Source organism: Macaca fascicularis, chromosome 6, assembly GCF_037993035.2.
Source record: "Macaca fascicularis isolate 582-1 chromosome 6, T2T-MFA8v1.1".
Taxonomy (NCBI): Eukaryota; Metazoa; Chordata; class Mammalia; order Primates; family Cercopithecidae; genus Macaca; species Macaca fascicularis.
The window spans coordinates 74,368,220-74,396,072 of record NC_088380.1 but is presented as its reverse complement, the minus strand read 5'-3'; the positions used below and the strand labels follow the sequence as shown (position 1 = coordinate 74,396,072).

Genomic DNA, 27,853 nt, shown 5'->3' with positions numbered 1-27,853 from the left:
CTCGTGAGTTGGGGAGTGAGGTTGAGAGGAGCAATTAATCTTGGGACTTGTATGAAAACTAATAATACCAGGCCCTGACACTCCACTATTACTCAAGGAGCACGATGTACTTTATCAACATGGACTAATGGACTAATGCCTCCCAATTTTCCCTGTAAGGCCACTCAGTGCTCTCTTCTTTCCTCCTCCTTTGGTGACTGGGGAAGCATGCTGAGTCACAGAGAGGTAAGTTACCTCCAACCCCCCAACAAAGGAGCTGCCAGGAGATGAAAGTCTCAATGCGAGTTTCACCATCCACTCTGCTCAATATTTCCTAGTTTAATGAAAATAGTCCCAGTTACCTAGGAGACTTGGTATAACTTCGTAGATAGGCTAAAAGCACTTATGAGCTATGAAAATGCTCAGTTGTCAGCCTGATTTTTCCACCCTAGCTGAGAGTTACTGGCATCACTTACATAGCCAAGTGACAGTCACATGGCTTGACTTCCCAGAGTTGGAGTAAAGATGAAATGAAAACTCTAAGGCATTTTCTTTCTCCCAGGATCTAGGTGCCCTCTGTTTGAATATGGTGTAGCCCACAAATAAGATTTGGGACCCATTCCTAATGAATCAAATCAGATGCTCTGGGCATGGGACTTGGGCACCTGTTGTTTTTAAAGCTCCCTAGGGGATTCTATTCTGCGTCCAGGGCTGGAACCCACAGGCAGAGCAGAAAGGGAAGATTCCCCACTTGTTTGCTGTGGGTGCATCGGTCAGCTTCTATGAACTGTGGTTTCCTCATACATTGAAGAAGGTTAATACTTACCTCATGCGGTTGCTGGGAAGATCAAGTGAAATTAAATAAAATGAAACACCTTATAGCAGGCACCTAAGATTTATTCAAAAGATGTCAAGAGCCTGCTCTTCTTGACTTTACTGTTGTAGAAACATTTTCTACTTATGTGGAACCAGGATAATTTTCTATAAAATCATGATAGAAATGTAGTTCTTTATCTCACAGTCAATTAAAAGACTCAAAAACAAAGAGAGCAAAACCTCTGGCTTTGGCTTTAATCAAAATTAGTCATTAAAGCAAAACAGAGTGGCAGGTGTTGCCAGGAAGCCTCAGGCCTCAGCCTCTGTGAAGGGTGGTTTCTTTGGTTTCTATTAGGCTCTTAACTGTTCATTTCCCCAAGCAGAAGCCAGAAGAGAAACCGCGGCGGGACAGAGACACTCTCTGTTAGATGGGTAGGGCTGGTTAGATCCTTACCTGCCGGGGAGGGCTCGGTGGGAAGGGTGGTCCAGGGTGGGTAAAGAAGTGGCGGCCCCTTTCTTCTCAGAAGGTGGGTCTTAATGAAAGCAGACTTCTGGCCGTGAGTAGTAGTTGGCACCAGCCTGATTTTTCCTTTGCTTAATTTCATCCCTCTGCACCTCAGGGTACCCTGGTGCTGGTGCCTCTTTCTTCCTGGCCACAGCAGACCTGCCAATGCTTGAAGAGCTCAGCAGTCTTGATTTGATCATAAGGCCCTCCTTTCCTGGGAAACAAGTCAGACAGTGAAATGGCATTGCCACAAAACCAACTACCATCCACACAAAGGCGTATGGCCCCTTAGGCTTCACCCAGTGGGGAGAGAGGTCACCTGCAGCAAGGAAACATTTGTAGCCCCTCACAACCCATGGGCTGCACCTGGCTGCAGGCCCGCCTCAGCCATATCTGGGATGAGCTGTCACTGATGCAGTAGGGGCTGCCATGAGCTCCTGCCCGCTCGCTCTCAGAAGGCTGGGGACCAGGGAAGGAACTGTGCCTCCACCCCTCGATCCTCCAGAGGGGAGCAGCAGGCGAAGAAAAGGAAAGCCTGCCTGGGGTTTTGTTAGGGTCCCTGTGTTCCACAGGTGATTCCAACTGGATTCCTTTCTAGGCCTGCTAGGGAGCGCCTACCTTTATCCCCAGCTGGATTTAGTTTTGGGCAGGATGACCCAGAGTGTGGGAGACGTGGCACCATTGTGCTGGACTCTGAGCCCCCAGAGCTCCCCGTGGGGGTTCAAGTATCATGGCCTGAGTTGCAATGCAGAGCTGCAGTCAAGCTTCCTGCACTGTGTTCCTATCATTCCTTGTATGTACCAAGTGCGATGCTGGGGCGATTCCTCATTCATTCAGCATTTATTGGACATCTATTCTGTGTCTGGCACTGTGATGGGGGCTGAAGGTCCATGGATGAGGAAAGACATGGTACTGCCTTCGGGGATCTCAGGGTGAGTGAGAAAGACTAATGGTGGAGCAGGTATTGAGTGAGAAAGACTAATGGTGGAGCAGGTATTGATTGGTTATTAGAATGCCATCCAGTGAGATAAGCATGATCATAGCTAGGAACGGAGTGTGTTGAAGCATGGAGGAGTGGCACTCAAGGTAATGAGATTCAGAATTTTACAGCAGGGGCCTTGGGTCAGGGACGGGAGGAGGCACACCTCCAAGGATTTACGTGAGGTTAATCAGTGCCCTGGGGCAGCTGACCAATCTCAGGGCACAGCTACTTGGAGAGGGACCCAGTGGGGAAGTGGAAAGGGGTTGGGCTTCGGGCAACTCCGGGGTAGAAGCCTGCCATAAGCACAGGGCTGGTCCCTTTGTCTCCTTACCCCAAGCTGCCCTCCCAGGAAAAAAGCCTGGGGCCCACCCACCCCTTTTTATTATTTTGGAAGGAGAGAAGCTACAGCACAAGGATGATGGTGGAGGCTGCTCTCGGGGCTATATTTAGAGATTGACTCCCACGTTCCAATGGAATCATAATCAGGCTTTCAGGTGGGTGGAGCAGTTGCTCGGCCAGGCAGTCTTCCTTTTGGATATGGGAACATCTCCTTCTGAACTTTGGTCAAGGAGGACCTTGGGTGTAAGCAGAAGGAAACTTGAGAAGGTACACTTTGTATGCTTGAATAAGTCCCTGGCCTCCAGTCTGGCTGCAGCAGATTAAGACTTGTGGCCCCTTGGCATTTTCTGAAGAAATAGGATTTTTTTTTCTTCCCTCCCAGACAGTTCCCCGGTTCTATAATGAGACAGTAAGATTTGAAAATAAAAACCTATATACCTAAAATTCATCTCAATCGAAGCCACACTTGGTTTGATGCCTGCTTACAGTGACCTTGGATAATTTTGATTCATTACTCAGAGTATTAATGTTTGCATCAGGGGTTCTAAAACGATGTTACTTGCTTAAGATATGACTGAGATATGATCACTTTTCATCAAGGTTTGGGCTAGTTCTATTCCTCCTAAGAATAGAAGTATGAGATGAGGATAGGTATGAGATAAGAGGCAAAGAAAAATGGGAGCCTGCATTTTCACTTTCCCCTTCCAAGGGAGCTCCAGGAAGACCCAAGTTCCTTCTTTCCTTCTCTCTGTTACCTGGGATCTTTGTCCTAAACAGTCTTGGTTCATACAGCCCCAGTGCTCATTACCTTGTTAAGAATAGCTGGTCAGCATCACATAGAATAGTGATGAGTGTAGTGTGCTATGCACGTGTAGTGGATCCTCTTGTTCTTGGCAGAGATTCTATAGAGAACACAGAGAGGGGGCTGCTTACTCATCCCACCATTTCATTTATAAATAGCCTCAGCCAGGGATCTATGCAGCTCAATCCTCCTTTCTTAAGGTTACCTTTGGGAGACTTTCTGGTGTTTGCACCCTTACAGTGATTTTGCTGTCCACATAAAAGGCCCTGATATACTCTGCATTCTGTGAAACTGAAGCTTTGGTGGTAGATACCAAGGACCAAAGATGGCAAACGGCCACATTTTTCTGGCGCATGGCTCGTTATAAACACCTTCTACCCCAGTTTCTAGTTACTATCCCTCTCCTACCAGTTGATCAGAATTCATCCTCTTTTCCTTGCCAGCAACATGTCTTTCACATTGAGTTGTTTATCCATTCAATGCACATTTAATCCAGCAGTTCCTATGTATCAGGGGAATCAAGATGAAAGGCCTGGCTCTCTTTTCAAGAACCCCCGTTCCAGTGAAGATGGGGTATGCAAAATTGCTGCGTCCTACAGCGGCTGGTGTGGGTGGTAGTGTAGACACACATAGTGTGGGTGGGAATGTGAAGGAGAGTGAGTCCGAGTGGTCCAGGAGAGCCAGGGAAGTTTCTCAGTGGAAACTACCATGGGGGTTGACAGATAATTAGGGATTTTCGAGAAAGATAAGAGTGGAGAAAGCATTCTAGCAGCATACATGAAGGCTCAGAGCCATGAAAGAGAATGGTAACTCCTGGGACTGATGAATAGCCTTGTGTGGCTGCAGTCTCGGCTCCATGGGGGAACTGCCACATGAGGCTGGGCCGCTGGGCCTGAGAGGGGCCGATGGGCTGGCTTATGAGGGTTTATTTGCTTCCAGGGATAATGGAAAGCTGCTGAGGAATTTCAAAGAGCACTGGCAGGAGTAAATTTTGGTGTGATCTGTTTGACAACTGGATATGAAGTGATCAGGAGAAGAGGTGAGCCCCTCCTGCTGCTCTGTAGTGGAGCTATGGTGTGACCCCAATCCTGGGCACTTGTCCTTTCAGATGCTGTGAATATTGCTTCCTGATGTTTCACAGCTGAATCCCTCTTAGAAAATTGGCTGAAGAGACCTGCTTTTCCAAGACCATGAGGGCATGTAAAGGCTTGGTGCCCTTCCCCCAACTTGGAACTACTCTGAAGGGTCCTCCCAGCCCCGGAGTGCCCTGTGGCATCCCCTGACACCTTTGTCGTGACTGCTTCACAGCTCAACTCCTCCTTTTGCCTCATTCTGCTTCCTTTACTCCCTCGCTTATGTTATACCCAAGAGTCCTCCCTATTAAGCCACCTATAGCCAAATCACCGTCTCAGAGTCTGTTTCACAGGAACCTCAATCTACAACACTCTTCCTCAATCCAGAGAGTTGGAGGCCTGTCCCACCTCTCTCAGGTCAACTCTATTCCTCCAAGCCTTCATGACAGTGGAACGGGGATTGAGACTTCGACACACCATGTTTTGCAGTTTCTGATTCTTATCGTACAACAAAATCCATCTCCAGACACTTTTGAAGATTGTGTGGAGGAGGGTGGAGGTGTCTTCACTAATTGTCCCTTGTCCTTCAGTATATGGGAAGAATAGATTTAGGCTCTTCCCAAAGAAAAGGGGAAACTTTGCTGCAATAACCAATTAGATTTACGGGTCAGTAAAATTCCACCTGGAAATTATGAATTGTTTGCTTCGCATTTGTCTCTGCTCTTAACCGATTCAACGAGAATCTCTGACTTATTATTTACAAAGGTTTTAGAACTAAGAATGTTTTGAATAGGCATTAAATGCATATAGCAATATTCAGAAGATAAAAAAGAGTCTAACTGTGCTACTTTTCCTGCCTCCAACCCCCAAAACATCCCTTTCTCTTTATTTCTATAAACAACTCCGCTGCAAACAACTACTGAGACTAGCTTCTTGGCACTTTCTTTTTAAAGATGAAAAATGTATCTCTCCCATTGTTTTCTGGTGGATTGATTTCCATTGATGAGGACTTGATATGTAAAGGCTGGGAGCCAGGTGCGTTGTATAATTGAACTGATCTATTTTTCAGGCTGTAGCTAATTTATAGATTTTCAGTGTTGGAAGAGTCTTTAATAGATGTTTAGTTTGAGAAACCTTTTCTAATTTCCCTCAGGAAATCTACTCACTTTGAGATGCTATGCTTTTATATATATATATGTTTTAAGATATTTTTTCCTTTTTAATGTTAAACATAGCTTTTACTTTTTCATTATAATATCAGAATACATTCATGCTTGACATATAAGAAAATGTAGATAAGCCCTACCCATATTACCACTATCCAGAGATAAACACCTATACTTTGTTCTATACTAGAACTTTCTCTTTGTGTGTATGTATACATATGCATATATACTCTTTTAAAAAATAGGATCACACTATAAGTTTTTCAATCTGTTCCTCTCTACTATTCAGTGAATAGCTTTCCATTTTAATAAATAATCATTTCAACAATTTGAGCTGCCTTATCTTATAGTTTGTATTAATTAGAGTAACCTGGCTGCTATTATAAATAAACTCAATCTGTGATGAACCCACACAGAAGTTTATTTCTTGCCCTTGTACCAATCCTGAACATGCATAGCCAGAAGGGCAGCTTTTCTCCAAGTGGGTATTCAGGGGCTCAGGTCATCTGAGGCTAATCTGTTCAACATGTGGCTTCCAAATGTCAGTGATCACACCTATCCCAGCTAGCCTGAAGAGGGAAAGTGCACGTAGGATCTCACAGGCTGGGCCGGGAAGTGGTGTGTACCATTTCCATCCAGTTTTATTGGGTGGGACTCAGGTGCATGGCCTAACTGTAGAGGAAGTTGGGAAGTGTGTCTAGCTGTGTATTAGACACAGGAATAAGAAAAAGAATTTGGACTGGGCACAGTGGCTCACACCTGTAATCCCAGCACTTTGGGAGGCTGAGGTGGGTGGATCACCTGAGGTCAGTAGTTTGAGACCAACCTGGCCAACATGGTGAAACCCCATCTCTACAAAAAATACAAAAAATTAGCTGGGTGTGGTGGTGGGTGCCTGTAAGCCCAGCTCCTATGGAGGCTGAGGCAGGAGAATCGCTTCAACCCAGGAGGTAGAGGTTGCAGTGAGCTGAGATTACGCCACTGCACTCCAGCCTGGACACCAAGAGGAAATCTCCATCTTGAGAAAAAAAAAAAAGAAAAGAAAAAGTGAGTGAAAAACTAGGAGTTTCTGCCACATATTATTAATACAGTCATCTCTTGATATCTAAGGGGAATTGGTTCTAGGATCTCCCTTGGATACCAAAATCCATGGATGCTCAAGTCTCTGATACAAAATGATACTGTATTTGCATGTAACCTATGCACCTCCTTCTAAATACTTTAAATCAGCTCTAGATTGCTTATCATACCTAATAAAATGTAAACTACGTGCTATATTTTGTTGTTTAGGGAACAATGGTGAGAAACATAAAGTCTGTACATGTTCAGGACAGATGCAATTTTTTTTTTCCCAAAAACTTTTGATCCATGGTCGGTTGAAGTCATAGATGCGGAACCCATGGATGTGAATGGCTGACTGCATCGCTTTTTCTAAGATCCTTTCTGTTCCCGAAAGGCTGAATCCATGTCTGACCCATCCCCACAAAACATATTGTAATATTGTGACATAGTTGCCACTGCTCAATAGATAATGAATGAATGAACCCTACCTAGTTCTACTGTTCAGGACTAGTGAGGATCTAGACAAGAGCCACCACTCAGGTCATGGAGGAGAAATGGAGTAGGAACTTGATGTCTGAGAAGGCAAAACCTTCTTAGGGAGAAGGCAGGGTACCGAGCCTGGACTAGAAATAGAGGTAAAGGGAATGTAAACGTCCTAGATGTTGAGAGGATGCTGACCAGAAACAGTCTGGACTTGCATTGTTAGGGAACCTGTGTGATTTCTTTTTTTACCCCCATAAACCAGATAAAGCTTACCTCTCTATAAGCCTTGATGTTCTGGTTTACAATCCTTGATGTGTTTTTGGTCTGTATCTTCATGACATGCTTGCGTTTGTAGAAAAGAAGTATTCTGTTACTCTTGCGAAGACAGGCCTGAAAGTACACTGTTGAGGACTTACTCCAAGAAGCAGGGATGTCTCTGTAGCCCAGGAAATGCCACAGGCCCCAGAGGATTGGCAATGAGACTCTGGGGTGACACCCAGAGAAACAAGTGGTGAGGACAGCTGGTATCCTGGCATTGCCTAGTAGACAGGATAGAGGCCTTCATTGATAGAAAATTTTTTTAATGCATTAGATGGTCTTGATAGTGACACTGGGCAGGAAGGTGGGGCAAGGGAGGCTATCCCAATTCTCCATGTACCCTCGGCACAGTACAGCCTGGAAGGACCAGTGTCTTGTTCTCCTCTTGTCAATCTCGTAAGTGTAATGACTGGTGCTAAGGCAACTAGTGAAGGAGGATGGAGCCAGGCCCAGAATTCCCTCCGCACTCCAAGCCCTGGTTTTATTGTAATGTCAAGAGCCAGTAAGTAGGGTGCATGATCTTCCATTCTGATTTGGCTGCCCCTGCCCTCCACCTATCCATCAGGGAATAATTGATTTCTCACTGTACAGTCTAGTCCCCCCATTATATACTTACTCTTAGAAAGTACGTACAGATACTGGGCGTGGTTTCTTCTTCCCTATAGGAGGGTGGCAGGAAGAGCTCCTCCCATAGGCTCTCATAGCCAGCTGTTTTTTCACAGGTCCAGGAACACAGCAGCTCTGTTCCACAGTTGTCCTACTTGGGGAGTGGACTGAGGGCTGATGGCATCCTGAAGGCCTTTTTTGTAGGATTGGACATGGCCTACTGGAACACACAGGTCACTTGGAGGAAGATGAAGTCGTATGCTCAGTCCTCTGCCCCAGTGCATCTTCAGAAGCTGGTGGCCAGGCAGCCAACATCCAGGGGCAGGTGTATATCCTTCAGGGCTTATGAATCCACCTTCTTTCTTCCTACAAGAGGAAAAGGGGTGATTGGGTCAGGTAATTTTAGTATTGGATAGAAGTTCTGATCATTTAATATTTTACAACTTATATGAAAATCAGCTTAACGTGTTGAAGGCTGCTTGCTTTTTCAGTGGAATTTTTAAATGGTGGAGCAATTACTTTGGCTGCTGTAAAAGCTTGGAATGAGTCAAGTAAAGAGTCTATGTAGTGTCCTTTCAGTATCCCCAGTGGCACATGTAGTTATTAAGATTTAAAGCATTTTGGCCTTGAGATCATAAAATTCCTAGAGCCAGGGGGAAGGGGTGGAGATGAAGGGACAAAGGAAAGGAAGAAGGGTAAGAGGATCCTTGCAAATACCCTCAGCTGCTAACATTATTTTATATAGCACTGTCCATCTGAAAGTCTTGGAGCGCTCTGAGGGTCGTACCCTCAATCCTCACACTGTCCCCTTGCAGGAATAAAGGCAGCTGGCAATAGGTATGAAATATGAAAGAAGTTGGGGAGTCAGTAGGATGCCAAATGTCACTCAAGTAGCTTTTTACCGTGAGCGTGGGGCCGGTGGTCCCAATTCCTTTTTGAATGCAGGGACTGCTCACAGGGCCTTGCCGTGGACTGAGTAAAAGAATGAAGCCCGCCATCTTGCTTTATGACCCATGGCAGGTTTACACTAGAATTCAACATGATGAAATACCATTTAAATTGGTTTAGGAACAAGGCTAGGTTCTTGGGCTGGGTCAAATGATAACTTTACTTGCCTCTAATTTATGAGGTTGTTTGCTTGGATGTGGCTACTGGAGCTACAAAAAGAGCATAAAAATACTCAGTATTTAAAAATGAGTGAAAAAGTTGCACATAGATGGGTGGAGGAAAGGAACATCATGCTCTTTATTCTAGCCCCTCCCCCAGCACTTATTCCCCACCCAATGAATCTCATTAGTTGGTACATAAGGGATGAATTGTACTTTAGTCATGGTTGAATGTATCCCATTTCCTTTCGGTATTTCGAGACTTTTTTTTTTAATATATAATTATGCTTTTGTGATGAGAGAGGTATTGGGATTCTCTGGGGTTTGGGAATATCTTTGCTTTATCCTAAAAGCACCTGTCTATTCCCTCGGTGCAATGGTTTCTAATCCTGCCTAGGATGGAGAGATACAAAATGGGCTTCTAATTTCATGGTTGAAGTGAGAAGAGATAATATCATCTCAGTTCCCTGCATAAAAATTATTTCTCATACAAACCTTCTAGAAGTTTGTCTTTGTCGCTGCAACACTGTCAGAAGGATAACCTTGTATATATGTGTACATACAGTTTTCATTCACATGCATTTATAGACTGATCATGAAAAGAAGGTCTTTTCTTTACCCACGATTTAAGCAGTTCTGTTATCAATATGAGTGCCAGGTGATTTCTTTTAAGCATTTTGTTACATGCCCTAAGATACAACCATGGCAAGTGTCAGGTATATCAGCCTTTGCCGGGAGCAATATTTTAGGCATCCTTAATGGTGGTTACCTCAAAATGATCATTCCTGCACAGACTCAGCATATTGTTTATGGGCATTTGCTGCAATGTAATATAAAGGGAGCTGAGACAGGAGAGGGTTAAGGAAAATAAATGGGGTCCAGTGTGAACATCTTTCCCCCCTTTTCAGCTTTTTAGAAGATAAATGTTTCAGATTTCAATCTGTGGTTCCCAGCAGTTCTTTGGGAACACTGCAGTCAGCCCACAAAAATCGCTACTGCTGAGCCAACCCTAGATAATGCGTCTCAGCAGGGATGACATAATGTGCTAAAAGAAGACTATGATGTAATGCCCATCTCAGAAATCAGAGCCAATTTCCGTTACAAAGCCTTGGAGTCTAGCAGGAGGTAATGAGCTAGCATAAATTGTGCAGCACAGAAAACTTCTAGGTCTGATATTCCTATCTGCATTTTTAAAGGCAAAAAAATTAAAAATGAAACAGAATTCCTAGATTTGCTGGGCGCAAGAGCATCTGCTCACCAAGAGGCCTTGCCCCCTTCCAATTTGGACAGGCTGGTACTCCAGGCTGCCTGGATCACCTTGGCCCATGTGGGAAATTGTTGTCTGGGTCTGTAATCTGCACAAAGTGGTGATGTAATTTATAATGTAATTTCAAATTTGTTTCTGCAGATAATGTTTGAGGAGAGGGTGTGGTGTTTGAAGGAGATCGTGCCTTTCCTGAAATGTTGGGATAAGTAGGCTGGAAATGCTTAGGAGGAAGCTGGGGGTGAGGAGTGGTGAAGAAAGTCAGAATCACCTTGAAAACTTTATTAGGTGCAACTTGCTCTGGCATGCAGAAGTCTGTGCGTGGGGAACCTAAAGGCTCCCAGATAACAAATCTCCTGTAGCCTCCCGTGGATTAATTATGCATTCTGACCTCCTGGGGTGTAGCTTGCCTGGCAACCAGCAACTAGGGTCCAGCTCTTTGTCCTGTTTAACAGAAATGTTGAAAACAGATATAAATTCACCTAAATAATGATCTAGAGTTCCAGAGAATAAGGAAAGAAGCATGATCTTTGATTTCAGAAGTGTTCCATCCTCACTACAGCTTTCTATTTTAGTTCATGCTTTCCTTCATTTTATTTTTAATTGCTTGGAGTGTTTGCATGAGGAACACATTTCTATTTTACTTGCCTTCTATGATTTCTCTTATGTTCCTCACTTGGGGCTTGATCCTGCAACACACCCTACATAGCAGCAACTCCCTCTGGATGGAATAGTAGTGGTTTTGTGTCACTGCTTGCTGAAGATCAGGCCTTCAGAGCCACAGACCCGGGGGGAGCGGGAGTGTGTGTGGCAGCATTGGCAGAGAACTGCTGGCTTCACAAACTGCTACTGTGTCTTTAAAGAGGGGATAAACATCAGGAGCAGATGAAAATTTTCTGGTATAAGAAAACGAGAGAAATGAAACAGAAAACATGTCATACAGGCTGAAGAGAAGTTGCTTCTATGACATGCAAACTGAAATGGCATTGCTTTCTAGACCTTTCTGTGAAGTGCCAGCCAGTCTTTTATTCTTACCCACTAAAAGGATGGTCACCATCAGAGCCACTGGTGGTCATTTGCAGAGTAATCATGGGTCAAATATTGATACTATTAATACTATTAACGATGATGATAATTTTTAGCCAGTGTTTTTTAGTGTATAGCAGGTGTTATCCTAAGGTCTTTGTATTAATTGTCTCATTTAATTTTTACCAGGACCCTCTGAGATAGGTACTAGTATGATCCTTTCCATTTTACAGAAGAGGAAAACTGAGGCTCAGAAGGTTTAAATAACTTGTTATGTTTGCACACCTAGTACGTGGCCCAGCTGGCACTAGCATTCTTGGCATAACCACCATGGAGCACTAGTTTTCAGATGCCACAAGGTTTAGGTAGAGATGATCCCTGTCTTTAAGCCAGGTATTCCATGGGGCAAATGAATTTGTCACGTTAATATTTGCATAAAACAAAGGATTTTTGCCTTTTATCTTTGTATTGCATCACTAGGCCCCTGTTGGGTATGTACCAAGTACTCACTAAATGTTTGCTGAATATTAGAGGAGGAGGAGAGGGAGAAAGAGGCAGAGAATAAGTGCACAAAGAAATAAAGTCTAAATCAAATAGAGAGCTCAGTGAGAATGACATGGAGTCAGGTTGCTTCTAGTTTATCAGAGAAGACTACCTGAGGAAGATGATCAACAATGTGTCTGCATTCACAGCTAAATAAGATGAAAGGGCTATTGCTTTTTGTTTCCAAATTCTTTAACATCTGACTAGGTGATTAAGGCTGCTCAGTGAATAGGTGTTACAGATACGTGAAGATTGAATTCTTTATTAATAAGGACCATTCATGGATAGGTTCTTGCTAATTCAATAATGTCAATTTTAAACAAAATCACTGATATAAAAAGGAATGGGGAACTGGGTGCAGTGGTGCATGCATGTAGTCCCAGATACTCAGGAGGCTGAGGCAAGAGGATCACTTGAGGCAAGAGGATCAATTTGAGTCCAGCCTGGGCAACATAATGAGATCCCATCTCTACAAAATAAATAAATAAATAAGTACATAATAAAAATGAATGGGGACAGGAGCATATATTTGACAGACAGAAAGAATATAGTATAGCAGAATAATTGATTTGGGCAGTTTGTAATATATTATCTTTTTTACATTCAACAGCTATGGGCCCACCACTATATGATTATGTGCAAAATGAGTACACAACAGAAGAGATTGAGACCTCCTGTGCTCTTTTTCAGCATATCTGTGATATCTAATGTCTACTTGCTTATTCTATCCTTCTACCCTCTGAAAACGTATGGAAGAGACAATACAGTTCAAAAACTCATAGCAAATGAAGCATCCTTAACCTATAACAAAATCATTCATCAATCAATATTGGTAAGTTCAAAATCTCACACTTTCAAGTGTCTGCTTGACATGGTGGAATTTTATTTTCATCACAAACACCCTAGGAACTGCTCCTCCAGCCTTCACACCAGATTATTCCTGCTCTTCCTGTATGAGTGGTGCCTGGTGATGCTGTCTCCTCTCCGTTCTCGCTGGAGTGCTCTTTATCTCTCACTCTGATGATCATAAGCGGATTCCTTCCTCTAGTGTCTCTCATCTCTGGGCTCTAATTCATCGAGGCCCAATGAATCTGCCTAAAGACAGGCCCTCTGAAGAATGGTCAGTGGCTGCCCGTCACTTGAAGAATTTACCACAAGCTTTCTGGCTTCTTCTTGATACTCTGCAACTTGGCTTCCAAAACACGCTTCCAACTATGTCTTCCTTCATTTATGTATCCCACATATTAGCCAAACCATTCCACTTGCTAGTTCCTAAGCAGACCTTTTATTTTTATGCCTTTGTTTCAATTTCCTTTTCCAGAAAGCTCACTCTTCCGTGACCTCTTACTGTGTTTAAGTCCTTTCCACCCTTCAAGCCCCCGCTCAAGAAGCCACCTCTTTGATAAGTATTTCTTGTATCCTTCCAACTGGAAGTGACAGACTCCCTCTCTGGACCCCACAAGACTCAGGCTGAGCCTGTCTTTAGGCACCTAGTTGACTCCTCCCAATGGCACAGTTGTTGATGTGCAATGTCACAGTCTTAGAATTTTGTAACCAGGAGGCATATTTTTCTTCTCCCTTATTAAATGGTACATTTCTAGAGGCAAGACTATGTCTCCTTCATATTTATGTCCCTTAGAGTATACAGCATAGTTCTTAGCACATGGCAGATGTTCAAATCAATGAAATGAGCATTAAAATCCTCAGTTGCAATATTAACTATGGAAGCATTTATAGTCCCAAAGCTGGAAAATGGGGCTCATTTAGATGTTCCTGTCTCTGCCTCTTTCTACCCCTTGGATATGGATGACCAAGGATATCTGGTTTATCTGAGGAGGCCAAAAATAACATAATATATAGTTGGAAAGAAAAGGGTGATTATAAAGGATGACAGGAAACCAGTTTCTAATTGGCTTTGTCTTATCATTTTTTAAATTTTTATTTATTTTATGTTATTTTATTTTACCTTTTTTGTGTTTCTTTCCCACCCCTCTTGCCTTCCTCTTGTTCTCCACACTTTTTGACCCATAGTGAGGGCCATAAGTGATTGACAGAATTTGGAAAGATAGTATTAGATTGCTTGCTCCATGGACATTTTTTTTTTTGTTCTCCTGAATTATTATGTGAGTTAAGGAAATTAAAGTCTTGTTTTCTCATTTTATAAAATGAAAGGGTGATGATGGATTAACCCTACTTTTCCTTATAGCATAAGAATCTGTTGAAATCTAGTAAGAGACAGTACTAAAAGCATTTTTTCCCTTACTTGGGCTGGTGAGTTTTTGAGTAGAACATTGACATTTTCTTTGCTACAGATACCTTTACAGAGCATATATAGAACAAAATTGCACAGCACCAAATAAAATCCATTCGTGGTAAACCTTGAGAGGGTAGAAAGGATATGAATTTATTGGTACAAAAAGTAACAAGGCTAAAGAAATTAGGGTAATAAAACTCCCCTGTAAAATCTAGCAAAGTAGAGAAAAGGGTGGCTATTATTAGTTGAAACATAGGAACTGGAGGGGTAGCCTTTTCTGGAAGTTGATGTAGGCACATGCATCTCTGAATTCAAGAAAAAAAAAAAAGGCTTTTCTTGTCCATGCTGAAGCTCCTGTTAAAAGACCCGTTAGTGAGCCTCCATCTCTGAATAGCTATGATGCAACTCCACCTCTGACATCCTTAAAGCATTTCCTCTGACTGAAGATCACAAACTCAGACTATTCAGGTTGACTTGAAGCCTACTACTTCCTGCCTAAACCAAAATAACCATGAGCCAGGTCAAAGGATAAGATAGTTTTGAACTGATCAGTAGAAAAGATGATAACGAGATGGGTGCCATCAAGAAGATGTTGCTTCCACAGATGGGTCCCAGAGTCTTCTGCCCATGCTGGGTAAATAGGGCAGGGAGAAAGACCACCCAGGAGATACACGTGGATCATGAGCAGTTCTCTGTGACTACCTACCGGCACCCTCCTTCCAGGAATGAACTCACCACTGACTTCAAAAGGAGTGCAGCCCATGCCTGCTGTTGACCACAGTCTTGTTACCAACACCTTATGGTTAACTGAATCAAAAGCATCCGACAGGTCTAAAATTAGCCTGGCTAAACATATCATTAAGGAGTTAGGGAGGAGTGTGAATGACCTTCCTTCAGCCCTGTCTTCCATATCCAGTCAGCTGTGGGGGCTCATTGGGGTGCTAAATTGGGCTTTTAGGCTCTGGAAATAAATGACCCTTTAGATTGATTTTTTTATTGCCTGAAGGTGCATATTTTTGGAAAGTTTGGAAGCATTCTGTTCATCTATTTTGAATCATTTGAGTATAAAAATGTGGCATTTTCACACTTTGGGATATTCAAGTCCCCTATTCCTTTTTTAAAATCTCTAATATTTTTTCAAACCCTTCAAATTAGTTTATTTAAAGGCCAAATTTGATTTCCTCACAGTTTCTGAGGTAGAAATGGAACTTTACCAGCTTTGAGGGGGAACAGTCATGGAGTCATGGTAGTTCACCGAAAAGAAGTTATAAATAGGTGGGAATACTATTCTAAGCATTACATTTCTGGTAGGAATTTAAATACCCATGGAGAAGAGTGGCAGAGGTAGGGTCTGTGTGTGTACTTTTTTACACATACCTTTAATGGCAAACTAAAAAGTTTATTCTCTTTATCTTTGCTATTCAAGGGCACCCGTATCCTCCATTTCTTTCCAAGTTCCCAGGATAAAAAGACCCAGGGGAAGAAAATAAAGATGACATGGTAGCATTTCTGAAATCTTGCTTGACATGAGCCAGACTGTTTCAATTTCTTTACTTTCCAGCCCAATTATTTTGAAATTCATTTGTCTTCTGACTAAGCCAGCATATCCCAGTGTATGTTTCCTAGAACGCCAGGTCTGCAGGATGTTAATAGATGTCACTTGGAAAAAGAGTTTTGAGTTAAACAGATTTTTTTTCTGCTGGGCTTCTTTCTCAGGTTTCCTAGTGTGTGATGTGAATCTTCAAGAAGGAAATATGGTATGTAACATGTCCCAGGTTTATTGGCCCTGGATGGCCTTCTTTCCTTCCTTCCTCTATTTTTCTATTTATTAAACCAAGTATCTAGAGGATTGGTGTTTTGGGGAGTGCAGCCTGGGAAGTAATAGGTGATGGTGTTTGAAATTTCAGAATTCTTTCTCTTTCAGTTGACTGAGCAGCTCAGCTTCCTGAAAGTGATCATCTAGACTGGATACTGGTATGTTCCAGGTCTCCCACCACTGGGTGGTGGCCCTGGACAGTCACTTGTCCTCCCTGAGCCTCAGTTACTTCATGTATAAAATTAGAGAGCTGGGCTGAATGGCCTGTAGGACCACTTATTATACACCCTCCCCAAGTTCCCGCAAGGTGGACAGTAGTCCTGGAACTCAACTACTCTGCCCCCCAACCATAGCTGCTTGGACTAGGGATAGAATAATGTTATCTGTTCAGGTTTGAGGGATGTACTTTTTTGGTTTCTTCTTTTTTGGATAGTGCCAAAAAGTCATCAACAGTCGAAGAATAAGTCTAAGAAATTTTAGACTAAAGGAAATCCTTTAATAAAGGGCAGGTATCTGAAAATAGAAGCTTGGCCAGAAAGTGACTCCTCTGCCAGGATGTTAATGGAGGCTTCACAGTACAGCTAAGGTCATTTTCATGATTTTAATTAAAGTATGTCTATCCTAATGCTGTAATTATAAACAGACTGTTGTCAAGTCAAGGAGCATTTGCCCTTCAATCATTGTATTTCAAGACACCGTCTACTTTTGACAAGTGACAAATGTCTTTAGTTTGGTGTTTACTATAGAAAAATGTAGCTTTTAGAGTTGTGTCATATTCTCTCTGGTTCTTCCCCCTCAAATCCAGAGCCTGCTACAAACATTTGAAAAGCCCTGACTGGATGTAAGGCTCATATTCTATTTGAAGACACCAGGGTCTAAACCCCTCTGGGCTTCAATTTCTTGTCTGTGAAGTGAGATCCTGATTATACTGTTTTGGGAGGCACACCACCAAAGGTTTCTCCATCCTTCTGCAGACCAAAATTTACCCACCTCAGCTTCCCAAGCTGCAGTAGGTTAGGTATTCATATAGCTTCGTTATTTTCTTGGAGATTTTTCTCTTTGCAGCAAAACACTCTTAAATATATGCTGCCATATTTCAAAGAATATATTACTCCTGATGCAAATGTCATATTCTGAAGGTGGCAATAGTGTTTCAATGACAGGCATATTTGGAGCCATCTTCAATCATACTTCTTAGGCAGCTTCCTCCTTGGCCAAGTATGCTTAGCCTTTAATAACAGTGTAGAGAAACAAGGAGTGAAGCCTTGCTATTTACACCCCATCCCTACTGATGCAGTTTGGGTATTAGTCCCCATGCATATCTCATGTTGAAATGCAACCCCCAGTGGAGGTGGGGGCTGGTGGGGGGTGATTGGATCATGGGGGTGGATTTCTCATGCATGATTTAGCACAACCCCCTTCTTGCTGTCCTCGCTATAGTGAGTGAATTCTCATATCTGGTCATTTAAAAGTGTGTGGCACCCCCTCCCACCCACTCTTTCTCTTCTTTCTGCTCTGGCCATGTGACATGCCTGCTTCCTCTTTGCATTTGCCATGATTGTAAGTTTCCTGAGGCCTCTCCAGAAGCTGAGCAGATGTTTGCACCATGCTTCCTATAAAGCCTGCAGAATCATGAGCCTATTAAACCTCTTTTCTTAATAAATTACCAAGTCTCAGGTCTCTCTCTCTGTCTCTTTTTTTTTCTATCTTTCTCATCTCTCTCTTTGGGACAGAGTCTTGCTCTGTTGCTCAGGCTGGAGTGCAGTGGTGTGATCTCAGCTCGCTGTAACCTCTGTCTCCCAGGCTTAATCCTCCCACCTTAGCCTCTTGAGTAGCTGGGACCACAGGCATGAGCCACCATGCCCAGCTATTTATTTATTTATATTATTTTGAGAGGAGATTTTGCCATGTTGCCCAGGCTGGTCTCAAACTCCTGAGCTCAAGAGATACACCTACCTTGGCCTCCCAAAGTGTTGGGATTACAGATGTGAGTTACCATGCCCTACCTAGGTATTTCTTTATAGCAATGCAAGAATGGCCTAATACACCCATCTTGGCCCAAATAAGCAACACAAGATCAGAGAGGCAAATATAGTACTTGTTTGTGTATTGGGGAATTGTGGGAAAGAACATCTTCTCCAGTAGAAATCATTACATGGCTATCATAAGTCTACATTTGCCCTTTAGGTCTATAAAGGGAGGCTTTGCTGTACCAATTTCTCCCACAGCCCCTTTCTCATACATCGACTCCCCATTCCCAAGTTCCTCCAATGTAGGCAGTAGATTGTGTGACCTGGCTCAGGTCCCCTAGCCACAGCTAATTGGAACAGGAGTAGACATCTGCCCCCAGGAGAACAAGTACTTAGGCTGAGCTGATCAGTGATATTTTTTTCTCAAGAATTTGAACTACCAGACTCAGAATTAAACATGCTTGAGACTGTAGAGACAGACCTGGCAACACTGGGTTAGTACATGCATGTGGCCAGAAGCAGCAGGAATGGCGTGGTTGCTGCTCTCATTCTAAAGACATGTGCTCTCTAGTGCCCCCCTGTCCTCATGTATGCGGCTTGTCTGAGAATCACCTTCCTCCTCCTCCATGCATTAGAGTTTGCTCCTTAATACTTCAATTATGCTTTTGCCCAAACTTTTATCATCCCTCTCATTTCTCTTTTCCTGAAATTTGAACTGAGAAATTCTTACACGTATGACCTACCTGTTGGTTTCTTTCCCATCTATAAAAAAAAATTGTCTGTTTGTCTACTAGTACATGATGGAGGAACGGCTGGATGGATTTTCATCGCATTTTCGAAGAGTAAATTTAGATGGTCTGACTTAAAATACAGGCTGTGTGAAATCCATGAAATATGAAATTTACCTTTTTGGGATGCATGAGGATAGCTCAAAGAGGAATTTTAGACGTTTCCTAAACACCTGCTGATATTGATTTGTAATCAAGTTGCTTTTGGGCAATTGGCTCTAGCTGTCTTGAATGCTGTAATTTGATGTAGAGGTTGAGGTCATTTGGGAACTAAAGGAGAATTGAGCATTTATGTGTTTCTGTCACAGGAGTCTGGTAGGAGCCATCTCTGCCCACCCTCAACCAGGGATGGTTTGGTTTTCTGCTGAAAACATTTGAATCACTTTAGGATTAAAGCCAGATAGAAGAATAAAATTAAAGAGAGAGAAGAGGCTTCCTACATTTGGTTCCTAAGCAGCTAGACTCTTCCACAGTCAAAGGACAGCATGACTGATTTAATAATACTCAGTCCCTGGGCTTCCATGAGCTCACAGAAAGGAGACTTTGAGGAGATTCAGGGAGACCAAACCATGTGGGATTAAATAGAGGCTTGGGGCTGGAACTGTTGTCTCAGGGACTGAAGGGTGGACTGCATGGCTAGATGCCCTGGCTATATCTACAGTGTAGTATGATGCCAATAATCTGGAATTTTGTTTGAGTTCGGCATTTTTTTTTCCCGGCGTATTTCTCATAAAATGTAGAAAGTAATTTCTTGGACATCGAGCTGCTGTCAATGATAACAAATGTATTGTATATATTTTTTCTAAATTCCTGGAAACTGCCTTAGCACATGGTGGGGTATAAAATAACCCCTTCCTTGTGTTACATTAAGTGGGTTTTAAAAGATGATGGGTGATACATTTTCTTCGTAAGATTAGAATTTGGGGGAAATTTTGATGATGTATCCTGCAGCAATTTCAATGACATTTGGCAGCTTTTATTTTCTGTTGGTGATGGTTCTACAATGAGCTGGATGTTGTTTTAAACACCATGAATTGCAAACTTCATAAACTGAGGGGAAGTGGAAGTGGTTAGAAAGGTCACTTATAAAAGTCTGTTGCGTTTGCATGCGCAATTTAAAATTTATGGAGGCTTCTTTGTTATTAAGAATGACAGCAATGAAAATAATATTTTTAATAAGGTGACAGTATGACTTTACCTACTAATAATACTCCTAACAATCACATAATGTAGGCAATTTTTGCATCTATGTTCTAATGTTGAGAGATTAATTGACTAAATGACTAAATGACACTGCTGGAAGCTGAGTAAGGACTCAAGTCCAAGTCTTTTCCTACTGTTCCTCATATAATTCCAAATCCAGTCCTGTGGTGTTCTCTCTTTACAGTTATTCTTTGTTAAAAATTAACCAGAAACAATAAACAAAGCAAAAACAATGAAGTATTCAGGAGGAAGAGTACATGGGACAGTTCTTGTGCCCCCCTCACATCCTCTTGCCTTACTTTTTACCCTGGTTATTGCCATGGAAATCAGACACACCATTTATCTTCTGCTTTCTGTCTCCAGGATTTTCTGACTTTGCAGTGTGGGAAACCTGAAGGCATCCTCTAGTTCATTCTCATGCTTGCATAAGTCTAGAAATGAGAACTAACATCCATGGGCAATCTTTGACTAACACACGGTGATAGCTGGTCAATAAATGCTCCGTTTCTGATTTCTTTTATAAATCTTCACAGTATACCTTGTTTTGATTTTCCTTCTTTCTTGTTTCATTCTTTCCAGTTCTCAGCCATTTCCTGGTTCATTTCCATAAATAAATGATTCACATGCAAGCCTTGATCTCAGGTCCTATTTTCTAGGAAAAAACCTAAGCTAAGACAAAAAGTTTCTGCAACACCAGCTGTAAGGCTATTCACTGATTACAGTGGGCATTTGTTGTTTCTGGCACTCAGTATTCACTTTCTTTTTTTTAATACTTTAAGTTCTGGGGTACATGTGCAGAACGTGCAGGTTTGTTACATAGGTGTACACGTGCCATGGTGGTTTGCTGCACCCATCAACCCGTCATCTACATTAGGTATTTCTCCTAATATATCCCTCCCCTAGCCCCCACTCCCCAACAGGCCCTTGTGTGTGATGTTCCCCTCCCTGTGTCCGTGTGTTCTCATTGTTCAACTCCCACTTATAAGTGAGAACATGCGGTGTTTGGTTTTCTGTTCCTGTGTTAGTTTGCTGAGAATGATGTTTTCCAGCTTCATCCATGTCCCTGCAAAGGACATGAACTCATCCTTTTTTACGGCTGCATAGTATTCCATGGTATATATGTGCCACATTTTCTTTAGCCAGTCTATCATTGATGGGCATTAGGGTTGGTTCCAAGTCTTTGCTATTGTGAATAGGGCTGCAATAAACATACGTGTGCATGTGTCTTTATAGTAGAATGATATATAATCCTTTGGGTATATACCCAGTAATGGGATTGCTGGGTCAAATGTTATTTCTAGTTCTAGATCCTTGAGGAATCACCACAGTGTCTTCCACAATGGTTGAACTAATTTACGCTCTCACCAATGTGTAAAAGTGTTCCTATTTCTCCACATCCTCTCCAGCATCTCTTGTCTCATGACTTTTTAATGACCAGCATTCTAACTGGTGTGAGATGGTATCTCATTGTGGTTTTGATTTGCACTGCTCTAATGACCAGTGATGATGAGCTTTTTTTCATGTTTGTTGGCTGCATAAATGTCTTCTTTGTGAGAAGTGTCTCTTCGTATCCTTTGCCCACTTTTTGGTGGTTTTCTTTTTTTTGTAAAATTGTTTAAGTTCTTTGTAGATTCTGGGTATTAGCCCTTTGTCAGGTGGAACAAATTGCAAAAATTTTCTCCCGTTCTACAGGTTGCCTGTTCACTCGGATGATAGTTTCTTTCACTGTGGAGAAGCTCTTTAGTTTTATTCGATCCCATTTGTCAATTTTAGCTTTGGTTTCCATTGCTTTTGGTGTTTTAGTCATGAAGTCTTTGCCCATGCCTATGTCCTGAATGGTATTGCCTAGATTTTCTTCTATGGTTTTTAAGGTTTTAGGTCTTATGTTTAAGTCTTTAATCCATCTTGAGTTAATTTTTGTATAAGGTATAAGGAAGGGGTTCAATCTCAGTTTTCTGCATATGGCTAGCCAGTTTTCCCAACACCATTTATTAAATAGGAAATCCTTTCCCCATTGCTTTTGTAAGGTTTGTCGAAGATCAGAGATGTGTGGCATTATTTCTGAGGCCTGTGTTCTGTTCCATTGGTTTATATATCTGTTTTGGTACCAGTACCATGCTGTTTTGGTTACTGTAGCCTTGTTGTATAGTTTGAAGTCAGGTAGCGTGATGCCTCCAGCTTTGTTCTTTTTGCTTAGGATTGTCTTGACTATATGGGTTCTTTTTTGGTTCCATATGAAATATAAAGTAGGTTTTCCTAATTCTGTGAAGAAATTCAATGGTAGCTTGATGGGGATAGCACTGTATCTATAAATTACTTTAGGCAGTATGACCATTTTCATGGTATTCTTCCTATCCATGAGCATGGAATGTTTTTCCATTTGTTTGTGTCCTCTCTTATTTCCTTGAGCAGTGGTTTGTATTTCTCCTTGAGGAGGTCCTTCCAGAGAGAAAGAAACCCTTTGGGTTACCATAAAGGGAAGCCCATCAGACTAATGGTGGATCTCTCTGCATTAACCCTATAAGCCAGAACAGTGGGGGCTAATATTCAACATTCTTAAAGAAAAGCATTTTCAACCCAGAGTTTCATATCCAGCCAAATTAAGGTGCATAAGTGAAGAAGAAATAAAATCCTTTACAGACAAGCAATGCTGAGAGATTTTGTCACCATCAGGCCTGCCTTACAAGAGCTCCTGAAGGAAGCACTAAGTGTGGAAAGGAAAAACCAGTACCAGCCACTGCAAAAACATACCAAATTGTAAAGACCATTGACATTATGAAGAAATTGCATCAACTAACGGGCAAAATAACCAACTAGCATCATAATGACAGGATCAAATTCACATATAACAATATTAACCTTAAATGTAAATGGGTTAAATGCCTCAATTAAAAGACACAGACTGGCAAATTGGTTAGAGTCAAGACCCGTTGGTGTACTGTATTCGGAAGACACATCTCATGTGGAAAGACACACATAGGCTCAAAATAAAGGGATGGAGGAAGATTTATCAAGCAAATGAAAAGCAAAAAAAAAAAAAAAAAAAAAAAAAAAAAAAAAAAAAAAAAAAAAGGCAGGGGTTGCAATCCTAGTCTTTGATAAAACAGACTTTAAACCAACAAAGATCAAAAAAGACAAAGAAGGGCATTACATAATGGTAAAGGGATCAATGCAATAAGAAGAGCTAACTATCCATAATATATACACCTAATACAGGAGCACCCAGATTCATAAAGCACATTCTTAGAGACCTACAAAGAGGTGTAGACTCCCACACAAAGATCAAAAAAGACAAAGAAGGGCATTACCTAATGGTAAAGGGATCAATGCAACAAGAAGAGCTAACTATCCAAAATATATACACCTAATACAGGAGCACCCAGATTCATAAAGCACATTCTTAGAGACCTACAAAGAGGCATAGACTCCCACACAATAGTAGTGGGAGACTTTAACAACCCACTGTCAATATTAGATCAACGAGACAGAAAATTAACAAGGATATTTAGAACTTGAACTCAGCTCTGGACCAAGGGGACCTAATAGACATCTACAGAACTCTCCAATGCAAATCAACAGATTATACATTCTTCTCAGCACCACTTTCTTTTTACGATTACCGTAGCCTGATGTCCCCTTTTCTAATTCAGTTTATGTGGCTTTGGGGTATACCTGATTCCATTCCCTGATGCTATATGACCGAGGTCACAGTCTGGGTTTGGAGGTGAACATGTGACCCAATCAAATGCTCTGAGACTTTTTTTTTTTTTTTTTTCCCTGAGATGGAATGTCACTGTGTTGCCCAGACTGGAGTGCAGTGGTGCGATCTCAGCTCACTGCAACCTCCACCTCCTGGTTTCAGGTGATTCTCCTGCCTCACCTCCCAAGCAGCTGGGATTATAGGCACCCACCACCATGCCTGGCTAATTTTTGTATTTTTTAGTAGAAGCGAGGTTTTGCCATGTTTGCCAGGCTGGTCTCAAACACCTGACCTCAGGTGATCTGCCTACCCTGGCCTCCCAAAGTGCTGGGATTACAAGCGAGAGCCACCACGCCTGGCCTGGTCTGCTCTGACACTTTTACTGTGAATAGCACTCTTGTTTCTGTGTGCAGGGTCTGTACCCTGAGAGGCCGAGAGGTCCATGGTGCCAATGTCATCATGCAGCCATATGGGAATTGAGACCAAGGAAGGCAGGACTAATTGAAGAGAAAAAAGCCATGTCCTAATCATATTATTTGAGTCCTGAGTTCATTTATGCACTAAACCAGATCCACCCCTGAACTTCAGTGTAAGTAAAGTTTAGTCTGTGTAAGCCCGTAATTGCCTTTTGCCCAAACTGCTTACTTGCAATGAATGTGTCCCAAGTCTAAGTTTAGGCCTTTCCCTGGACTCACACACATCAGGAGGTATCTCATTTTCCATCACATAAGTACCCTCCCAAAAGGATTAAGGAAAACTGCCATGCAGAGAGAGACTTTTTCCCCATCCCCATTCATCCAATCAAGTCAAAATGTTCTGGGTGAAATAATTTGTGGCAATGCTTCAATCTTCCCTCATAGAGGAATAGCAGATTTTTAATATCTTTGCTAATGAGATCATGGAAGCTGTGGCTAATATGGAATCATTTCTGCTTGATGAAAGGGGTGGGTTAGCTGTGTAGTGATGGCTTTGATGTGACTCACTTCTGGGGCCCTACTGTCCTCTTTCAATTTCTAGAATCGTTTAGGAGGAATGCTTGGTACTAGGCTGTAGAATAAGTCCACACAAAGATAATGTATTCACAAGCATTACTAGTGGTGGCTTGGGTAGTCCAGGTTTTTTCTTCTATCACACTTTGCACCTCAGATTTCATTTTCTTCTTATTTATGCTTGTTTTGCTTATCCAAACTCACGGCCTCCTTCCCTAATCTAAATCAGTGTCTTATGCACATCTGTGTCTTCTGAGGAAGGATAACTCAGATTTAGAGGAGTTTTAGCAGAAAGACCTATTTGGTGGGGTATAGTAGCTAATTGCCCTTCAACTCTGCTCCTGCTGCTACATGCCAATCCATTTCTAACCTACCTGAGGCTGTGATGCAGCGAAAGCCTCCCTAGGCAGAGAAGTAGGAGCTTCATACCGGTCTTGAGATATCCCAAGCTACTGAAAATCTTAAGGGGAGCCACCTCAATCCCTGGAGCATATTTGGCTTCAAATTGCCTCAAATTCCAGGGATATGAAAATATCACTGCCCTCTTAAAGGATCAGTAAATCCAGAAGCTCATCTCCATCAGTTCGCCATTCTCAAAGCCTGCTCTCCATAGGCTGAATAATTTTATAGTTTTCTTAGTTCTTGGAGGTATAGAAAGCTCTAGAAGAGGTGCCCAGAGTCACTCTGGGACAAATATAAGGGTCTAAGGCAGACTTGAAGACAGGTATCCTGAATCGAAAGGAAATGCCAGACTAAAGAAAGGTTCTGTTCATCAGAGCAGGCTTCCTGAGAATGCCTTTTTTTCCTGGGGACGAGATCTACTGTTATCCATCCAATCATGTTCTCACAGTTAGTTTGTCTTTTGAGGACAAGGCTTTCCTTTGAGACAGCCCTCTTTATCTCTGGCATCAGGGTTTCCATGACAGTTGCCAAAGGCCGTTGTAGCTCAGTGTTAGGTATTCAGCTTACTTATATGTTTCTTTGGGTTATTGTTAATTTTTACTGCTAGGTAAAGAAGTATAATGTGGCTAGTTATGTAGTTCTTAGAGTAAAACTTTATAAATAATTACTCTGCTTTTTTGCCTGTTCGCATAACTTCAATAACCTACTTTTTGGTAAAGATGAAGAGGTCCTCTAAGAAAGAAGACACAGGATCAACAGGGGAAGGAGGAAGGCACTTTGAGTTCTGCTGGTAGGCTTGGCCTGACTCACTCCTCAATTGGGATCGCTCAGGTGCATTAATGAGCACCCCACACAAAATCCTGCTTTATTTGGAACTGCCTTCAGGGCCCCCAATTAAGACCTGTTAAGATTTCTGACGCTGCTACTTTATATAAATAAATAGAATTGCACAATTACTACAAAAGCACTCTTCACCAGCACCATCAGCCATCCCTCAGACATTTTGGGTTTATAAATAAAATGTTTGGGGAGTGGTTTTAGGGATTCTTACACACCTTGTTGTGTGACTGAGGTTTATCACCAAGCCCTCAGGTGATTCTCTTGATGGTCACTTAGTAGAGACTTCAAAACTGATAATGAAATGTTAATGAGCACTTGCTCTGTGCAAGGCACAGTGCTCAGCATTGCAAGACAATAGAAAGAAAGAAGAAAGGGCTCCTGCCTGCCCTCAACATATTTTGACTAGGAAGCCAGAACACAAAACAGATAAAATTAAACAATGAAATAAGTGTTTTGTAGGAATGCAATACCACAGTCCCAGAGATGCCACACAGCAGCTTGTGATTACTAATTGGGTTTGCTCAATATAATTAACTTTTTCGTGAAAAATAGATGTATCCATTGTTTTACATAACCTTATTCATCATCTCCCAAAGACAGATGTAGATTTTATTTCTGATGGTGAATACCTCATGATTTATTTTTCAGCTAAAACATAGAAACAAAGATACTGTTGTCAGTTTATTTATCCAAACTAACAGTTGGTGAAACTAGATTAGATATTTTTATGGCCTAGGAAGAGTTCTGCATCACTGAGTCACTGAGCCACATAGACTCCACCGCTCTCTCTCTGAAGAAGTCAAAGAAGAAACCTGTGGTGGTAAAAAAAAAAAAAAAAAAAAAAAAAAAAAATTCTGCAGTCAGATGGGACTAGGCTCACATTTAAGACCTGTCTTGACCAACTGTGTGACCTTGGCCAATTTCCTTAATCTCTCTACTGCTCTGTTTACTCACTGGTACAGCAGACACAATAATCCCGAAGAGATTTTGAAGATAAATGATTTAATGTACATAACACATCTAGCACAGCATGTGAAAGCAGGAGGTACCCCATAAGTGGTAGCTTCTACACTGATGTGACATACACATCTGAATCATCTCTTATCAGGTCATTCTGAATCTTCATGAGGGATGACCAGGAATTGAGACATATGCTGAGGCCCAGGGTAAGTTATTCTGGGCACTGTCTTGACTAGAGGTGATACAGTTTTAAGTGCCATGTGTATAACAATAGCAATTTAAGATGTTATTTACCTCAAATTTTTTTTTAAATATAGAATTTGTTTATTAATTGGCAATTGGTAATTCATAATTGGTAAATACATCTTTTATGCATTTTCTTTACACATGAGATTAATGGTATCTTTTAAGATGAAAACTATAATACGGTTGGTATTGCTGATAACAGTATTTGAACAAAAACTATGGTTTGATCATGGAAAACTTGTGTGTATCATCACGGGGGGTAACACAAAAGCATGTAGAAAGAGCAGTGATTTAACCTCCTGGTTGTCAGGGTCAAAGACATTTATGTTATGCTACGTAGACAACCTTGTAAAGGAAAATTGATAGGATAGTGCTATAAGATGAATTGTTGCTTCCCCTAATTTACATGTTGAAGTTTTAACCTCCAGTATCCCAGAACGTGACTGTATTTGGAGATGGGGTCTTTAAAGAGGGAAGTAAGATTAAATAAGGTCACATGGGTGGGCTCTAATTCAATGTGACCGTTGTCCTCAAAATAAAAGGAAATTAAGACAGATACATATAGACGGAAGACCATGTGAAGACACAGGGAGAAGAAAACCATCTACAAGCCAA

At 41.8% G+C, this 27,853-nt stretch overlaps 1 long non-coding RNA gene across 1 annotated transcript in view; it reads left to right on the top strand.

Moving 5' to 3' along the window:
- Nucleotides 1–2,547: 2,547 nt before the first annotated feature.
- The window catches only part of LOC141407008 (uncharacterized), a 165,740-nt gene continuing 140,434 nt past the window's right edge, over nucleotides 2,548–27,853 (top strand). The window contains exons 1-2 of the long non-coding RNA XR_012413710.1: nucleotides 2,548–2,776; nucleotides 4,363–4,462. This is a non-coding gene — a long non-coding RNA (uncharacterized lncRNA). The remainder of the gene's footprint in view (nucleotides 2,777–4,362; nucleotides 4,463–27,853) is intronic.